This window comes from Schistocerca nitens, chromosome 10, assembly GCF_023898315.1.
Source record: "Schistocerca nitens isolate TAMUIC-IGC-003100 chromosome 10, iqSchNite1.1, whole genome shotgun sequence".
Lineage (NCBI taxonomy): Eukaryota > Metazoa > Arthropoda > Insecta > Orthoptera > Acrididae > Schistocerca > Schistocerca nitens.
Genome location: NC_064623.1, coordinates 74506743 through 74524277, shown reverse-complemented (window position 1 = coordinate 74524277; position 17535 = coordinate 74506743). Strand labels below are relative to the sequence as shown.

General features: G+C 41.1%; 1 protein-coding gene and 1 non-coding gene across 2 annotated transcripts in view; both read right to left on the bottom strand.

The window, feature by feature from the left end:
- Positions 1-17535, bottom strand: part of LOC126209885 (venom protease-like) — a 180365-nt gene that overhangs the window by 101077 nt on the left and 61753 nt on the right. The window lies entirely within an intron of this gene.
- On the bottom strand, positions 16852-16926 carry Trnas-uga (transfer RNA serine (anticodon UGA)). The gene has a single exon. It is a non-coding gene; the product is annotated as a tRNA-Ser (tRNA).

Below are 17535 nucleotides of genomic sequence, written 5' to 3'. Positions count from 1 at the left end.
TCTCCTTTATACTTTCCTTTGAGTATAGTTGCTTCTATCACATTGTTTAGTAATTTTTTTATCGCTAACCGTGTACCGTTGCAAAGACGCGGTTGGTTGATATTTCGCAACATTATAACCACCGATCCAACCTTTAATTGAAGATTGTGAGGTGGCAATCCTGGCAAATCCAGCGAGTTTAAAAATTCCGGTGGATAGTTGACTACATCATCTTGATTAGTAGCCGAATCAACTGATTTATATATCCTCAATTCGCCTGTAATTTGTTCTTGAATTTTGAAATTTAATTCATTTACATCTATGTTTTTTGCAGCCAGTATAGCTCGTTCGCTCAACCAATCATGGTTTCTGTAATTTTGAGAAACATCTGGAAACACCTTCTGAATAAGTTCATCTTTTGATCGAGTTAACTGACAAAAACTTTGAGGAAAGTTAATGCAGCCAGTCAACATGTCTATAGGAAATTTGCCATTACCAATGTCAATGAGTTGTTTAGAGAATATGTTTCCAGATTGGTCATTTCGCAACTCGACACGCATATTCTTGCTTAAATGAAGTACTTTGACATGTTTCCACAAATTGGAGGACTTTAGACATGCATTGAGTTCATCAGCTGGCGTTGATCGTGGAATCACTGGCAATGTTTGACGAAAATCTCCTGCTAATAAAATCATTGCACCACCAAATCGGTTATTATTGCTCCGTAGATCTTTTAAGGTTCTGTCTAAAGCCTCCAAAGATTTTTTATGTGCCATCGTGCATTCATCCCAAACAATCAATTTACATTGCTGCAAAACCTTTGCCATTGCAGAGTTCTTCGAAACGTTGCAGGTTGGAGTTTCATTGCTTTGCATATTTAATGGCAATTTTAGTGCTGAATGGGCTGTTCGACCACCTTCAAGCAAAGTTGCTGCGATTCCCGACGAAGCGAGTGCAAGTGCAATTTTATTTTGTGAGCGAATTGTTGCTAATATTAATGAAATCAAAAAAGTTTTTCCTGTACCACCAGGTGCATCTAAGAAGTAAATCCCTCCAGTTTCATCATTTGTTACTTTCATAAGAGTTTCAAATACATACTTCTGTTGTTCAGTTAACAGTGGAAGATTTGTTTGAATTAATTCTTTCAAAGCGTTGAGATCATACAGTTTTTCTCGATGCAACTCTTGGTTAAAAGCGTCATGCATTGGACGATTGGGCGCGGTCAGGCCTAATTGAATTAATAGTTTGTTTGACATTATCAAGCACATGTCCTCAATTGAAGTCAATGCTTCATTGTAAATTTCTTCACTGATTTGTATATTTGGATTTCCCATTCTATTCCGTATTTGATACAAAATATCATCACACATATAATCTTTGTACTTGATCCACAAATCAATTGGGTTTGATGGGAAGCATGTAGATATGATTATAGAAAACAATGTTCGTATTTGATGAGCGTGTGATGATATTACAGCATCATTGAGAGTTTGCTTCCAATGAGCGTCATTTTCAAGCAATTGCAAACGTTGACAGGCTTCTCTGTAGGATCCACACAATTCACCATGAACAGTTCGTAACTGTTGGAATGATGTTGGGCCACGTACATTGACTAATAGCAGTCGTAAATAAAAACATTCATCATTGCTTGGATGTACTGAATAAATCCGGCCAATCGCATCGGTGGAATATACATCTGTATATCCTGGAACTGGTTTTCCTTGTTTCCGTCGTATAAATCTCCTTGAGGATTGATTCCAGGTATAATATTTTGGCATTTCAGAATATAGCAATGTTTGTGCGAAATGATCGTTTTGGCATGTCTCAAAAAAACTGGTTAATGTAGTAGATGGTGGCTGAGCAGCTCTTTGTACTGCGTTCTGTGCTGTAAAATACACTCTTTGTCCATGTTCTAAATGCACAGCTAAGTGAACAACAGAAGGGTGTCTCTCATTAATAGGAAAAGAAAATATTCGCCAAACTGCTTCATTACTACTGACATAGCGGCCCATTTGGTATTGGGTAACTTCATCATTGGAATTCTCTGCACCAATTCCAATCACAGCCATATCACTCCCTTTGGTTACATATTTGCAAATGTATTTAATAGATTTCACTGAATGGCAAGATTCAACGTTGATGTGTGCTTTGAATGTCTTTGATAAAATGGGTGAATATGGAACAATCCAACGATTATCTATTTCAATATCTTGTTGATTTAATTTGACAATTGTTGATTTTCCATTGTCTGCTGTCGATCTGTGACGATACAATGGATAACCGTCATTACCAGTAATTGTTTCCGATATTAATGTCCGTGGATATCGTTTTGAACATTTACCATCCATCATACACGGTGAATTTTGATTAAGAGTTCCACAGGGACCATGTATCATGTTTTTGATAACTACCTCATGCAATCCAGGATCTACTTGTACATTAGGGATTTCAGCTGATATCACTGCATCAACTTCATTTGGCCTTATCTTTTCAACCAACCAAATCAAAATGTGTGCATGTGGCAATCCTCGTTTCTGCCACTCCACAGAATACATCCAGCAGCGTGTCTCACCAAACACATTATGTTTTACGATGAAATCCATTAAAGATTTCAACTTTTGTCTAAAGACTCTGGCTGTAATATCATGACGATCAATGGGTGATTGCCCAGGGAATAACTCCTGCTTGATTTCTATCCATTGCGGATTGCATGTAAATGTGATGAACAAATCTGCTGTACCATAATGACGAACATACGACATGGCATCTTGAGCATATTCGTGCATATGCCGAGGGCTTCCGATGTATGTTGCTGGAAGAATAGTCATCCGACCGACATTCTGTGCATTTCCATCAGTATTAATCGCATCTCGAAGGTGAATATACTCTTCAGATCGGAGTTTGGTTTGATTCAACCTGATGAATGTTAATCTCTCCGTTTCAATTTTTACATACATGTCAACAACATATTTGTGATATAATCGCCGACATTTCAATATGTGATTTTCTTCATTTTCCCGAATCATTAGGCGGTATGAATAATAGTTCATTGAACTGACTTTTTTGTTGGTTTCTGAACCTGTAAATAGATTTTCTTTTAATAACATTCAAATATAAAATTAAAATACATAATATAATGACTGAGATATTATCGCCATAGCTAAATTAATATTTTAGTTACCTGTAATGGGATTTATCATTTTTATTGAGAAATCGTAGCCATCTTCACCTTGCCAAAATATAATGGGATATTGCAGTGCATCATATGAGCGGTGTGTTTCCTTTATACGTTGTAATTGATCATTCCGACGATGTAAAACAATATCACGGGATTCCAAGTTTTCTCCAACTACAACGATAGCAACTTCATCAATAGTTGGTGCATTAAAACGTCTTGTATGTTGACCTGCAGGTGTTTTATCAGCTCTGATTACAATTTTGTGATTATCGGATGGCATCAGATCCAGGGCAGTTTTAAACAATATAATCAATTGATTGTGTTGATGAAATAAAGTTTGTAATTGTTCTACAATAGACCTCTTTACTAAATTGTTATGTGCACAACGCAGATCAATTTCTTGTGGTGAATTGCCCATAAAATAAATTTGCAGGAATTTGTTGTCGCTATCTGACACTGGTAACAGTGAACCTGCTCTGTGATATATTTGCCCTTGTATCTGTAAATAAAATAAAATATTATGGTGTGGTATAAATTAATGGATTGTCAGTGATCAAACTTAAATAATATTTGATCTTAAAAAGTATATATTTAGTTTAAACTAATATCTATCAAATATAAAATATAATAAAAGTGTCACTGAAACTGAATCACCATATAATATGATGACTAAGTGATATATAAGTGATTAAGAAATTGAAGATTAATGACACATCTTAACTTTTGTGACAGAAAATTTTGTTCGCTAAAATAATTATGAGTAACTGCTATAATACATACCTTGAAAGTTGGCATAAAATTTTCCCGAACTACATTTGTTGCCCCAAATGAAGTCATTTGAAAGCAATTGTTATATTGTTGGATATGTGTCAAAAAGTGTATAGAATCTGTTCCTATTCCTGAAACCAATGAGTACAATGGTTCTGGTGGTGGGTCCAATGGTATCAATTTCACTTTACCATTTGCGCAACACAATCCATTGGCTTCGTTTTTGTATTTTAATGCCTTACAGTGTGAGCAAACCGAGTTCATAGAACCAATAACAACACATTGGTAGTTACTGTAGTCAATTGACACATCGTAACTGAAAGCAGCTCGATTCAAACTTGCGCGATTATTAGTTGAATGTCGCGCTCGCGCTTCACGCGTTTGTGATATCCGAATTCTTTCACGTTCATTTCCGTCGTCACGTTCTTGTGCCGTACGATTAGATCGGTAATTAGCTTGGTTTGTAGCATTTCTGGTTCTTCTACCTAAATTGCTTCGTCTTATAGGAGGCATATCAAATATAAATTAGTTTTTCACTAATCACGAACTAAACAAACACTAACTAAGTAAACACTCTGCACAAAACACGAATTTGTTTCGTGTATCAGTTGACAAAAGCAAACTCAGTAGATTAGGTCACAGACAACTTTTTTTTTTTTTAAATTTTATATGCCTTGAAGTCAAATCCTTTTAAGCCGTACGAATTGTAACGCGATTTTTGTTTGACTGATGTAATGACGTGGAAACTGATGCATTTTATCTCGCGTGCCGAAACTAATACAAAAGAAACGCGAGTTTCGGAACGCGACATTAAACTTCTCCAACTATGTATTCTGTGCTCCAACGCACACACGCACATTGTTTTGATAGATATGATCTTTGACGTTAGGAACACACCTACATTGCTTAGACAACAGTGAGTGCTTGTAATTTAATATGAACTTTATACCATAGCAATAAAGCTCAAATTGACTACGTTTTAGTTACAAATCATTTGTATAGGAAAAAGAAAAGGGCTATTTTTAGGGTTTTTCCAGCAATAATTCTAATTTTTCTCGCCGTAAAAACCATCCTTGAACTTCAACGAACATTTTAAAAAAAGATTTGGCCAAATTGGTCGAGGCGTTGTTGAGTTATGCGCTTACCAACACATTTTGCGATTCATTTTTATATTATAGACTGAGAACAGTGAACTGAGCAAAATTACAGCAGTATTTACTTCATTTGAAGACAAATAATTATAGCTGTTAGGAATCGTATATTTCTAGGTCGGTTAGGATCTACAAGTGCATGTGGCAAGTGTAAGCTATTAAAGCGTATTTGCTCTTGCACAACAGGTCAAGTATTGAATTGTAGATGTGTAGATTCAAAATGGTCAAGCCGAAAGAAAGTGGTTACATGACTCAACTTCAGCATAATACACAGTATTTTAATGGTTGTATTCTAAACGAAAATTCAATTCAGACGTTGCCGTTACACACTTATGTTGCAGAGGGCATGATGTCATAATTTAGATCTATGGATGATCTCTGGTAGTAGGAGCAGAACACACACGTACATACGTAATGTAATGTACATACGTAATTTAAACAATAACAAAATCTGATGAAATGTAGTCTTAGCCTACATAAAACTGTATGAATATACGTATTTCAGGAACAATAAAAGGAAGAAACTTGTTGAAGAAGCAACGGCTATGGTGTAACATGTTTGATATCAGACAGATCAATATGGCAGACCCACTTTAATTTACCATTATAAATTCTCTGCAACCACTGAACAGAGTATTAAAATCCTAGTATGATAATATTCAGGCAGTTTATCAGACCCTTATCCCTAAGTCTTATATTGACAGCGTCCAGAAATGTCTCAAAAATTTACATGCTCCCTCCACTCAGCTCTTGTGCAACGTGCACAGCAAGTCTATGCCTTATATATTGTTTACACCCACACATCTTCAAAAGCTGTGTTTTTACTTATCAAAAATAACTTCTCATAACTTGCAAATCTGCTCCAATCGCTGTATTTCCCAATATAAATTAATAATATAGCTTTTCTTAAAGTCCTTAACAGTAACTACTGTTTTATTGCCCAGACATCATCAATCCTGCCTTAATCAAACACCATCTCTGTGTTATATTGCCACCACACAATTATTGCTGATACTGATAGGCATTCCACACCATGGGTCTTGCACACATTTATATCTCCCTGAACTACAACTTATCCATAATTAACATTTTATGACAGTTTTGTGTTCCACTAATGGTAGAAATTGATGTAATAACGTGTTTTACATTATATTTCTGATAATCAGCTTAGTAAATTTCCATTTTTTCCACCACAGATAAGACCAATCTACAAAATACTGTGTGATGTTATCACCATGCCTGAAAGCCTCGTTCTGAAATGGTTTTATTTTCTAATTTTCCCTTACCTCAATCTTTTGTCAAGTTCTCTGTAATCCATTAGCTTAGTTGCACATTTTGCTTTTCTCCTGGCACTACTAAGATATTCCCCTTGCAGTAACTTTATTCTATTTACATAATACAGTACACTACACTTGGGAAACGTTTCGCCGCTTTGCTGATGTGTTCCTCTTGATTAGAGCAGTTTTTATCCTAAATATACAAATCTAATTTGTTATCTTTACCTGAAGCCATTCAATTGGTTTTTGCCTTAAATTTATTTTTAGTGTCACATCAATGCAATGCCTTGGGTGATATTCTAGCTCAAAACCTTCTTCGTTGTAACATATGATAAATTGCTTTCACTATTCTTTAATTTTTCACTGGCCTATCCACAAAGAAGCAAAAAATACTTTTACATTCTCCACAAATGGAATACTCGAAGCACTTTTAAATAGTGGTCTTCGTTTAAATTTGTACTACGAATCCTGCCTAATCTCCTTTGCTTATTTCTAAGCTGCTTTTGACACGCCTGCTTCTAAAATTTTCCAGTTTTCCTTGTTTTCCCGCTGTATATTGAGTATTAGCACTTTACCTAACATGAGCTACTTGTACATCAATTTTCTACCCTTTTCATTTGTTTTGCTGATCCACATTGTATGTCTGGTTTTTGTCGATCTAAATTTTTCGAGTTTTCATTTCTTTATACCTGTTTTCTGTTGCACTGGTCGATTCTGTAGCATCTACGACCAACCGATTTCCTACGTCATCCACTCAAGTGATACAATCATCTCTCTCTATTAAATCAATGGGGATCCACACTGGTTTCACACAGGTAGGACTATCTGTGACCAGACGACATGTTTGGTGTAGCAGTAATAAGTTACATACAGAAACCTTTCTCGTGAACCATTTTATGTGTTATCGAAAACTGTATCAAAATCCCTGGGATTAGATTTCACGTACGGAGAGAAAGACACAGCCAGGACTTTAATTCGTCATACTTTAACCAGTTTGCACGTAATAGGGTGTGATTAATGACAACGGCCTTTCCGCAGGAGTCGCACTGGTTCCCGTCAGATCACCGAAGTTAAGCGCTGTCGGGATGGGCTAGCACTGGGATGGGTGGCCATCCAGTCTGCCGAGCGCTGTTGGCAAGCTTGGTGCACTCAGCCCTTGTGAGGCAAACTGAGGAACTACTTGATGGAGAAGTAGCGGCTACGGTCTCATAAACTGACATACGGCTGGGAGAGTAGTTTGCTGACCACATGCCACTCCATATCTGCGTCCAGTGACGCCTGTGGGCTGAGGATGGCATGGTGGTCGGTCGGTATGGTTGGGTCTTCAAGGCCTGATCGGACGGTGTTTACATTAGTACCAACTGTGATATGCACTGCTTATAAATCTTGTACTTGGGTGCCCCTGGCGCCCCTGTCAGCTTGTCACCCGAAGTGACCGCTGCTATAGTACAATTAAAATTGCTTGATAGTTGACACTTCATGCTTTGTAGTTGATTTCCTCCAATTAGAGCGCACAAAGTCACACCTGAACCGTTCGCCGTTGCCAAACTTAACAACAGTTGATCAGTTCCCTTCCAATTACTTGTCTGGCTTTCTTTGTTGGTATGTTTGGATCCCAAATTGTGGGTCTGGCTCTTTTATTTCGTATTTCGTCACACGTGATAACCATACCAAAAACAACACACACACACACACACACACACACACACACACACACTCACACACACACACTCACACACACACTCACACACACACACACACACACACACACACACACACACACAATGATGCTAACGAAATACACATGTTTCATATGCAGCACTGGCCACACGATATTGTATCCTTCCGCACAAGACGCGATTCAGCGTCATTTATACAGTTATTATAATCACAGAGGTCGGATTACATTTGATAAGCTTCGCACCACATTACGTAAAGCCAAATTTCCGACGGCTGTCGATCGTTGCGACTGGAACACCAGAGTTGTAGATAGGAAAGCTTCTTCCAGAGGAATTGCATGGTTTAGTGGTTAACTTACAAATCTAACCAGTCGAAGGTCGAAGGTTAGAATATTACCAAATGCAGCGAATTTTCTTATTCAATTAACTGGTTTAAATGTATTTTTTTTACTTCTAATACTTTACCAAATTATTTATGTTATCGTATTGACTTTTCATTTGCTCTTACTTTTCTTTGTATCATTATTTTTTCGCTTTTAGACTGCTTGTACTGCCTATAATCTGGAAACAAGTGTCGACGCGAACTTCTCATCGGTTAATAATGGGGCATCCCACGTAGCCAGTGTGAGAAGAGTTTCAGGTAACCAGCGACAGCGAGAAATTGTAGTTTGCTTTTACCAATTAAACTGAAATTTTGCTGCAAAAGTGGCTATGAAAGCAAATATATTATGAACTTTTTGCTGTTTTGAGTGTGCTCGTAGAGATTAGCCTTAAACGCCGTCAGCAAAGCGATCGTAATTTTAGTTCTGCCGCAGATTGTTGATTGCAGTTTTCTCGGATACATTGTGCATCACGAAGCTGTAGTTAGGTTAGAACATGAGTTTAAATTCAGGGCTACAAAACGAGTCGTCTGCCGCAGTTCAGTCATTGGTCGCTTTAAATCAGATGTCGACAGAGCATCTCCTATTTCGGTCATACCTCGCAATGGCCGCTTCCAGCGTCGCTCGGCATTACACCTTAACTGCATTTCCGAAGTGAGCAGCCGCGCGGGATAGCCGAGCGGTCAAACGCGCTTTGACACGGTTCGCGCGGTTGCCCCCGTCGGAGTTTCGAGTCCTCCCTCGGGTATTGGTGTGTGCGTGCTGTCGTTATCGTAATTTAGTTTAAGTTAGATTAAGTAGTGTCTAAGCCCAGGGACCGATGACCTCAGCAGTTTGGTCCCATAAGAATTTATCACAAATTTCCAAATTTTTCCTGAAGTGAGCGCCGTGTTTGTGTGTCGCCTGTAACCGAGCGGTACCCTGCAACATATGAGGCGACACAGTAGCAACAAGTGACAGACGTCAACTATCAAATAATTTTAATCGGTCTGTCCTGTATGGAGACGTCACAGTTGTGGTGCCTCTGCCCCACCTTTCTCACTGGCGCCCCTAGCGGCAACCTGTGTCACTTTGGCCTCAAAATGGCGCTGGCTGTATCGCCAATTTATGTCATTCACAGATACATGTGGATGGCATCGTTTTCACATGGGAGGCTGGCTTTATTGATCACAGTTGAGCCAATTTCCATGAAATATGTATAAATTATGTACTTGAACCTACGTTGTGAATCAGATCAGCTGTTAATGAAAACTGTATTAACATCTCTACAGTAGTTCCTGAAATTTGCCCAAATACACAGGCAGAAATGGGCATGCAACATCAGTTTCTATATTTTCATTTTTCTGTATTTGGGCAGACAAATTAGCTTATGACTGTGTACCTCAACAAATGCTTTCATTATATCTTAAAGTTTTCAAAGATTCATGCTACTTTTTGGACACTTTTTTGAATTCCCTATCTTAATATCCAGTTTTTTCTGAATTATTCTACATTCTTTTTGTTACTCTTCCTTGTTTCCTTTCTGTATCTCATTTATTGTTGAACCTATATCATTACTTGATTTGGTTCTGGCGGTAGGTTGCACAGGAACAAAAATACCCAATTGAACTGCTTACAGGAAGCTTTCGATAAGCACTGCTCCACATTTTTTTCTGAAAGCATATTGGGTTTATTCAGCATTCCAATAAACTATATTATTTCCCACTCTTTTGGCTTCAAAATCTTATTTTTTAACATAATCTTGTACCGTCCTTAGTGAAATATTACAAATAACTTGGAAATAAAAGTGAAAAAAATGGTTCTGAGCACTATGGGACTTAACATCTGAGGTCATCAGCCCCCTATGACTTAGAACTACTTAAACCTAACTAACCTAAGGACATCACACACATCCGTGCCCGAGGCAGGATTCGAACCGGCGACTGTAGCGGTCGCGCGGTTCCAGACTGAAGCGCCTAGAACCGCTCGGCCACACCGGCCGGCTGAAAGTGAAAGAAAAAGAACATTGTAATATCCTATTATAAGTAAACACTCACCGCTCAGGTGAGATACAATTTTCTCTCATGAGTATTATTATTATTATTAAGTGGGCTCAAGAACGAATAGTTGATGTGCGAAACATCATGAAAAGGGTGGATGGCAATCTTGTCAAATAGGACTCATTATACTGACTTTCAGCAGCATAAAACCTCTAGAATACGTTAAGACTAAAACTTCCTGTTAGATTAAAACTGTGTGCCGGACCGAGACTCGGACTCGGGACCTTTGCCTTTCGCGGGCAAGTGCTCTACCAACTGAGCTACCCAAGCACGACTGACGCCCCGTCCTCACAGCTTTACTTCCGCCAGTACCTCCTCTCCTACTTTCCAAACTTCACAGAAACTCTCCTGGTAGAGCACTTGCCCGCGAAAGGCAAAGGTCCCGAGTTCGAGTCTCGGTCCGGCACACGGTTTTAATCTGCCAGGAAGTTTCATATCAGCACACACTCCGCTGCAGAGTGAAAATTGTTGTGGCGTAACAAGGTAGCTACGCCACACGGAGGTAGCCGAAAGGGGCACGCGTCAACTCACGCCGTCTTGCGTTAAGTCTGAAACAGGATACTTGATGAAAGCTATAAAGAAAAGAACGGAGCTTCTCGTATACTTAACTTTATTCTCTCGTGTGGTACATCTCTATGGTGAATACAAGTGAGACTCTCTCCAGATATGGTTAACTGCGCCTTGCTAGGTCGTAGCCAGGGACTAAGCTGAAGGCTATTCTAACTGTCTCTCGGCAAATGAGAGAAAAGGCTTCGTACGTGTAGTCGCCAGCAACGTCGTCCGTACAACTGGGGCGAGTTCTAGTCAGTCTCTCGCGACCTGCCTTGTGGTGGCGCTCGGTCTGCGATCACACAGTGGCGACACGCGGGTCCGACATGTACTACTGGACCGCGGCCGATTTAAGCTACCACCTAGCAAGTGTGGTGTCTGGCGGTGACACCACAAAAATCTCATTCTGGACGTTAAGACTAGTTTCCTCCGATAAAGCATGCGGCCTTATGTATACGAGCCAATGAGCTGTTTCAAATGCCAGCGTTTGGGTATACTACTCTTGGGTGTAAGAGAGAAGCCACTTGTGGCAAATGTGGTAAGGGTGCCTATGAAGGAATCACGTGTTCATCACCACTGAAGTGTATGAATTGCTCAGGGGCTCACCCTCTCTGGAATCGGCGCTGCAGCACGTATCTCAAATAACAGAAGGTACAAGAGCTTAAGACTACGAAGCACATCCCATTTGGTGAGGCCAAAAAAGCCATGCTGCTCCCAGTGTTCACTACCTCCTTTGCTTTGGTTCTTAAACAGCCCACGCAGAAAGCCGATGCTGCTACATGACCGGAGGTCGCTTGTGTCAGCAGTAACACCTGCGTTTCTGAAGTGCAGCAGGAGTTGCTTAGGCACCTGTACCTCTCTCAAGAGCTTCAGAAAAGGGCGTCGCAGGGCAGTGGCAGAGTTCAAAGCTCCCAGCCTCTCCAAAGATTCAATCTGGGATTCTGTCCAGTGCTGTCACTTCCACCGCCGCAGCTGTGGCTCCAAAGCCTACCCAGGCCGAAAAATCAAAGTGTCCACCGCTGATGAAGCCCGGAAGTAAACAGTCCGATGACGTCGACGTCATTCTCTCTGACACCTTTTACAAGATTCTTCTGTAGAGCTAATGGACCTTGATATCGGATTAGGCAATCATTTCGCCCCAAGACTGAGCTTGTACCCACTATGGGCTCATCAGGGTGAAAGTACGACCCCATTGGTATTTGGTTCCCATATTACAGCGGCAATGGCAAGGAAAGCGTTTCTGAAGAAGAGAAATTTGTTAACATTGAGTATAGATTTAAGTGTCACGAAGTCATTTCTGAAAATATTTGTATGGAGTGTAGCCATGTATGGAAGTGAAACATGGACGATAAACAGTTTGGACAAAAAGTGAATAGAAGCTTTCGAAATGTGGTGCTACAGAAGAATGCTGAAGATTAGATGGGTAGATCACATAACTAATGAGGAGATAGTGAATAGAATTTGGGAGAAGAGGAGTTTGCGGCACAACTTGACTAGAAGAAGGGATCGGTTTGTAGGACATGTTCTGAGGCATCAAGGGATCACCAATTTAGTATTGGAGGGCAGCGTGGAGGGTAAATATCGTAGAGGGAGACCGAGAGTTGAATATACTAAGCAGATTCAGAAGGATGTAGGTTGCAGTAAGTACTGGGAGATGAAGAAGCTTGCACAGGATAGACTAGCATGGAGCGCAGCATCAAACCAGTCTCAGGACTGAAGACGACAACAACAACAACAACATTACAGTGGAACATTAATGGGTCCAGGACGTATCTGGAAGAACAGAAACTGCCAGTACAGGAATGGACCCAGTGCTTGTGTTTGCAGGAAATGAATTTTAAAGTGTCTGATAGCCCTGCACCTCAGGGCTGTACAACCTGTGACAAGCATGACATGGCTGGGGAAAGATACAAAGGAGGGGTTGCTTAGTTTGTCAATAACAAACACTACTCCTGTGCTTCCCCCCCCCCCCCCCCCCCCTGACCAGCAAGCCTTTGCAGTTGAAGTTCATTATGTTTGCTTACTGTATTTATATCTCCCAGATGCAATAGACTCTGAGGCTCTCACGGATCTTATAGAGCAACTTCCTCACCCATTACTCCTACTGAAAGACTTCAATGCCAATCATGTCTTGTGGGGCTTGACTTGTACTTGCCCCCTGGGGGCGGGTTTTGGAGAACCTCATGATGTCTCACGAGCTATACATCCTCAATATCGGTACACCTATTCATTTCTGTGCTGCTTCTGGGTCATTATCAGCCATCGACTGTATCCTCTCCAGCCCTGGGCGACGCTGTTCAGTGGGAAGTCACTGACGACCTGCATTCCAGTGAGCACTTCCCACTCCGTATTCGCCTCCTGGGTGGAGTATTACCTGAACAGAAGGCACCAAACTGGATGGTCAGCAGAGCTAACTGGATGCCATTCAGCCAGCTGGCTGAGTTTAAACACTGCAACAAAGTCCAGGAATGGGCGGACCATAACACATGAGTGATCTGTCATGTCGCTGTATTATCCATCCCAACGTCTTCAGGTCATCTTAGGAGGCATCCCGCACCTCGGTGTACTGATGAATGCCGTTTGGAAATCTGGGCCAGGCGTGCGGCTCTTCGACCGTTTAAATGCCGCCCAACTGCAGACACAGTCTTTCGAGTAGCGAGAGCCAAGAATCAACGCGTAATTACGGAGAGCGAGAAAAGGTAATGTCAAGCGTTCCTGCACTCTATAAACCGCTCCACTTGTTCTGTGGAAGTATGGGAAGCCATTCGGAGGTGTTCCGGTACACACAATCGTTTACCAATAGCAGCGGTGCGGAAACATGGGTGCCGCCAAACAACGCCTGGAGACATTACTCAGAAGATGGCAGCGCACTTTCCAACGACTACTGCCGATGTCAGCCAGGATCCGGCTTTCCGTCGATACCGTGAGACTTCACAGGGCGGAAAGCTGGACTTGGCGATAGCACAACTCTGACAAGGGGAGGCCACGACGTTGGGAACGCGGATTTACTGCAAACTTCGTACACTCGTAGTACTCCATTAGGACAACAAAATGTGTAAGCAGTAGCGCGTACTTCTCAAGCGTTATTGAGAAAATCGCAAGATAATTTCGGTCGTCAAATAGATACACCTGTGCGTGGCCATTAATAGCACGAAGCGGCGGCAGCCGACTGGTTAGCGCTCAAGCCTTGTAATCGTTGGGTCGCTGCATCGAGTCCCGTTCATCAGTTTTTTTTTTCTTTTATTTTATTTTCGACACAGTCATTTTCTTTACTATTTATATTACAATTGATATAATGGGAAAAATACGTGTAATCGGATGAAGTTTTATTAAATTTACGATGTTATTTGGCAGAAATAATATATTCATAACTATCGACTAGTAAACGACCAAACTCATAAAGTGATACTGAAAATGTACGCTTGTCCGTGATTTGAGAAATCCCTCATACCTGGAAGGAGCCCGTAGCGAATTGTTACATCCAAGTTTATGAGCGGCACAGACGGCTTTCGGAAGATGTACAATTAATCGTCGCTTTCGGCATTACGAGTACAAGGTGCAGGATGGTATTTTTCGTAAAAACATGGAAAACGGCACCAGTTGCATTGAATAAATGCCATGTTTCCGCATACGTAAGGTCTTTTGAGGTTTTCCGTGGGGAAACAAACCTCGTTAACATTTTGAAAAACCTCTCTCTCAGACGATAATTTGGAAGCAAACCATGCATAACGCAGCATTTCCTTAAATATCGACGCTGTTGATTGGTCATGCAGCATCGACTGTATTTTAATAGCGTCTTCACGAGAAGCAATTTCTCGTTCTTTCGATTAAATACGAACAATTTTGAAGACACGGACAAGCATACATTTTCAGTATCACTTTATGCGTTTGGTCGTTTACTAGTCGATAGTAAATTATATTATTTGTGATAATAAAAATTTGTAGACTGCCAAATAACATTGTAAATTTAATAAAAGTTCATCCGATTACACATATTTTTGCCATTACATCAATTGTAATACAAATAGTAAAGAAAATGACTGTGTTGGAAATAAAATAAAAAAAAAACTGACGAACGGGACTCGATCCAGCGACCCAACGATTACAAGGCTTGAGCGCTAACCAGTCGGCTGCCGCCGCTTCCGTGGTATAAATGGCCACGCACAGGTGTATCTATTTGACGATCGAAATTATTTTGCGATTTTCTCAATAACGCTTGAGAAGTACGTGCTACTGCTTACACATTTTGTTGTCCAAATGGAGTACTACGAGTGTTCGAAGTTTGCAGTAAATCCGCGTTCCAAACGTCGAGGCCTCCCCTAGTGAGTCTCATAAGTGCCCTTTCTCCATGTGGGAACAGGAATCAGCATTTTCTGAGACTTGTGATACCACACCCAGTCACGACCATATCCGTTAATGCATGATTAGACATTTGCCAGCAGCGTTAAAGGAAATCCTCTTCGACTGTTTTAATCTTAATGGTAGAAGGGCAACTTCCCCATCTCGGCAATTCTGATACCGCTCCTCAAACCAGGGAAGGACCGCACATGTCCCGGTAGTTACTGGAGCGTCGCCTTAACGAGCTGTGTACCAAAGACCTTGGAGCTAATGGTAAACTCTCGTCTGGTCTGGTTCTTGGAGACCAGGCAACTCCTTATCCGCTCTCAGTATGGATTCCGCAGCTTTCGGTCCACTGTCGACAACCCTGCCAGAAGGGGCTATTCAGTAGGCTTTCTCACGTAACCATCACTGTCCCAGTATATTCTTTGATATCAGTTAGGCATACGACACTACCTGGAGATACAGTATCCTCGTGCAACTCCATCAGTGGGGCTTTTGTGGCCATCTCCCCATCTTTATTCGGTCCTTCCCGTCTAACCACTTTTTTAGGTCCCGAGCTGGTGAAATGCTGTCGGATCGTTTTGAGCAGGCGAATGATGTTCCTCAGGGAAGTGTTTTAAGTGTCACTCTCATTGTCATAGCCATAGCCAGTAACACTTCTACAAGTAAGCAATCCTGTACAATGCTCCTTACTTGTGAACGAGTTTGCTGTTTTTTGTTCCTCCTCCAGTGTTGCAACAGCGACCTGTCAGTTGCAACTTACGGTGCGAAGCTTAGAGCAGTGGGCTGCAAGACGTTTTTTTCCAGTATTCGGCAGATAAGTGTGTGCGCGTTCATTTTAATTGTTGTTGTATTTTTAATTTACCTGACTTGCACATGTGGGATGCCAATTTAAAGAGTCAGTGAGGTTTCTGAGCCTCATTTTTTACTCCAATTTGTCTTAGTTACCACAGCTGAGAGACTTGAAATGCTTTCATATCGTGTGAAAATTCTTCTAATCTTGTTTTAATTTGCGTTATTTTCAAAAAAATGGTTCAAATGGCTCTGAGCACTATGGGACTTAACTGCTGTGGTCATCAGTCCCCTAGAACTTAGAACTACTTAAACCTAACTAACCTAAGGACATCACACACATCCATGCCCGAGGCAGGATTCGAAACTGCGATCGTAGCGGTCGCCCGGTTCCAGACTGTAGCGCCTAGAACCGCTCGGCCACTCCGGCCGGCTGCGTATTTTCTGAATTATTCTCTTCCTTATTGCCTTTCCATATTTTTATTTTTTATTTTTATTTGTATTTATTGGTTTATTTTTTGCAGTTATTTCAGGGCTTTAATAAACATATTGCTACCAACGTCACTACTTAGCTGATTTGCTGTTGAGCATATGTCACTACTTGACTTGGTTCTGGCAGTAGTACGCACAGAAACCAAATATCTTATTGAGCTGAATGAGATTTTCACTCTGCAGCGGAGTGTGCGCTGATATGAAACTTCCTTGCAGATTAAAACTGTGTGCCGGACCGAGGCTCGAACTCGGGACCTTTGCCTTTCACGGGCAAGTGCTCTACCAACTGAGCTACCCAAACACGACGCACGCCTCGTCCTCATAGCTTTACTTCTGCCAGTACCTCGTCTCCTGCGAACCAGGAGGTTACTGGGAGATGAAGAAGGATAGAGTAGCATGGAGAGCTGTGTCAAACCACAGGATAGAGTAACATGGAGAGCTGTATCAAACCAGTCTCTGGACTAAAGACCACAACAACAGCAAGTGGCGAAATGTTATTTTGGCAGAGTCACAAATTATTTTCTATGACTTGGTAGACACTACACTTCCCCGCAGCGTTGGTATGCAAAACGTTCACAACAGGGATAGCCTCCAAATGTGCTTGCAGAGCCGACTGCGATACTTCCTCTGCTAGGCTAGTAACTGAATTCGGTTGGTTCTTAATACAATTCTTCCCACCATTATAATAGATTATCTTTACATTAATATCATTGCGCCTAATCGTACCAATAACCAGCATTCTGGGGCTTAATCTGGTGACTAGTGGTTTCCCTGTTCAGAGGTGGAGTAAAGTAGTTAATGTTGTGGTTGGCAGGAGAGCAAACACCGTGTTACTAGAGGAAGCCGAAAGGTACGCGTTTTAGCTCACGCAGGCTGGCGTGAGGTCTGGAATAGGACAAGGAAATTAGAA